Source organism: Triticum aestivum, chromosome 2D (assembly GCF_018294505.1).
Source record: "Triticum aestivum cultivar Chinese Spring chromosome 2D, IWGSC CS RefSeq v2.1, whole genome shotgun sequence".
Classification (NCBI taxonomy): Eukaryota; Viridiplantae; Streptophyta; class Magnoliopsida; order Poales; family Poaceae; genus Triticum; species Triticum aestivum.
Window position 1 is genome coordinate 245,031,849 of NC_057799.1, and position 2,212 is coordinate 245,034,060.

The following is a 2,212-nucleotide window of genomic DNA, read 5'->3' on the forward strand; positions in this document are numbered from 1 at the left end:
CGGAGCCGCCCCGCCGCCGCCGTCCCGCCACCCGAGGTTGACCGCCGCCGCCGCCGCTGGTTTTCTCGGGGAAAAACGTGCGTGTTTTTAAGAAAACCCTGGTTTATTTTTTTTGATCGGTTTAGTTTTTTCCGGTTTATTTATTTCACGGATGTTCGTCCATATGTTCGTTTTAACAAATGGTTTTCGTCGTTTAACCGCAGACAGCGAACGTTCGTTCGTTAGCCTGTTCGTCAGTTTTTCTTTTTCTTGGATTTTTCGCGATTATTTTCGATCGTGATTTCCGATCTGTTTTTTGTTTTAGTATAACTTTTCGCTCATTTATCGGAATCAGGCGATTCAAGCGCCTAGAGTTTCGTCTCGAAACCCTATTTATGATTAACCAATTCAAACAAGTTTTTGCTACTGTAAAATTTGACTTAGGTCCAGATTAGTAAACGAAGCTTGTTTCTTTCGCCGTTTGAGTTTCGTTGCTTCGTTCGATTTGATTCTTTTTGCAAACCGGAGTTCTTAAGTTGAACTTTCTGGTTAGATCTCTTATTTTGAGTTTTATCCATGCACCAATGCTTGATTGCTTATGTATGTATTGTTTGTTTGCGATAGAGTACCCGGAGTGCGAAGCGTGCTACTACGAGTCTCTAGGTTTCACGGATCATCAGCAAGGCAAGTAACACTTTGATCATACCTCTTTACTACCCAGTTTTATTGCATTAGATAAATCCTCAAACTATTGCATGATTAGGATCTCATTAAAATGTGGGTTTTGGGAAGTAGATGAGGTAGTACCTATTGTCCTGTTTATATCAAACCATTGGGAGTTACTTCTACGTTTGCTTATATTGCTATGCTATGCTCGTAGACGTGGATTGGGTTTGAGAGTTTTCCATGACAGATGTGAGATTGTTAATTAATGGTTCAACTTAAGGTGGTTACTTTAATTTACATCTGGGTGGATTGAGGCACCTGGAGAACCCAGTGTTGCCTGTATTTTTGGATATCCCGGAGTACCCGTGTGATCATCCTATGGACCGCCACCCAGACTCAAAGGGATCATGAGATTTTTCATGCTAGAAACTTCCGTGTGCAGCCACAAGCTATTATGGGCTCTAGCATAGTTGAGTAGGTTACATGACCTCTTGAAGAGGTGGGCTAGCAGATGTAGGGGAAAGTAGGTGTAACTGTCCACCCGGAGTAAAGAGTATTGTTTCTGAAAGACTGTGTCTCGGTCATCCGTTTCTCAAACACCATGTAGTGCGAGAAATCAAGCGGAGGCGATGGAGTCTTGTGGGGAAAAGTGCGCAAACCTCTGCAGAGTGTACAATCTAATCATGGTTAGCCATGTCCCCGGTTATGGACATCTTGAGTATCTAGTTCTTGGATTATCATGTGAATCTCATCATCATGTTACTTAATTTAATTTGATTGGGTTAATCACGTTCTTAATTGGGATTGAGTTGGAGGTACCTTCTCAATGTTTAACAACCACCCTCTATTTTTGAGTCGCCGAGCCAAGCCAAGTCGCCGAGGCTGTGGCTAGTGGCTTGCTGGCTTGAGTCTGCGACTTGGCTTGATTAGTCGCCCCAAGTCGCCATGGCTTAGAATAGGATTTAGGGGTAGAATTAGGAGTGATATTACCTTGTAATCTTTTATAGTTGGCAATGGAAATCCCTTTCTGACCTTGTGCAAGCTCGTCTTTGTTGATTGTAGGTGCACCTTGCAGTATAAATGTAATAGCAAGCATGAGCATCAAGTTGTTTGCATCATGTAATAGGAAACTTGCACATTTGAGTTGAAATAAAGAGGAGAACTTACTTCTTGTGTGTCCATCTGTCTCAATTTGTTTTCCTTGATGATCCTTTTCTCTTTGCACTTGATCACCTGATTCAGATAAGGAAAACAACAGCAGTTCTACATATAAATACCATCATAGATCACAGCAACAAGTATTACAACAGAAATTAAGCATTAGTTCATTACATTTAACTACGAACTACCAAGTTCTTAACTCTTAACAACCAGCCCCAAATCGACCCCAAATCCTATGTCCAAAATAAGGGGTAAGGCATACTAGCCCAACCCCCAAGCCCCCAACTCCATATGTCCAAAAAGAAGCCACACGGTCCACAGCAGCCCCAAATCCTATGTCCAAAATGAGGCACACCAGCCCCAAGAGCCCCCAACTCCATAAGTCCCCAACTCCATATGTCCAAAA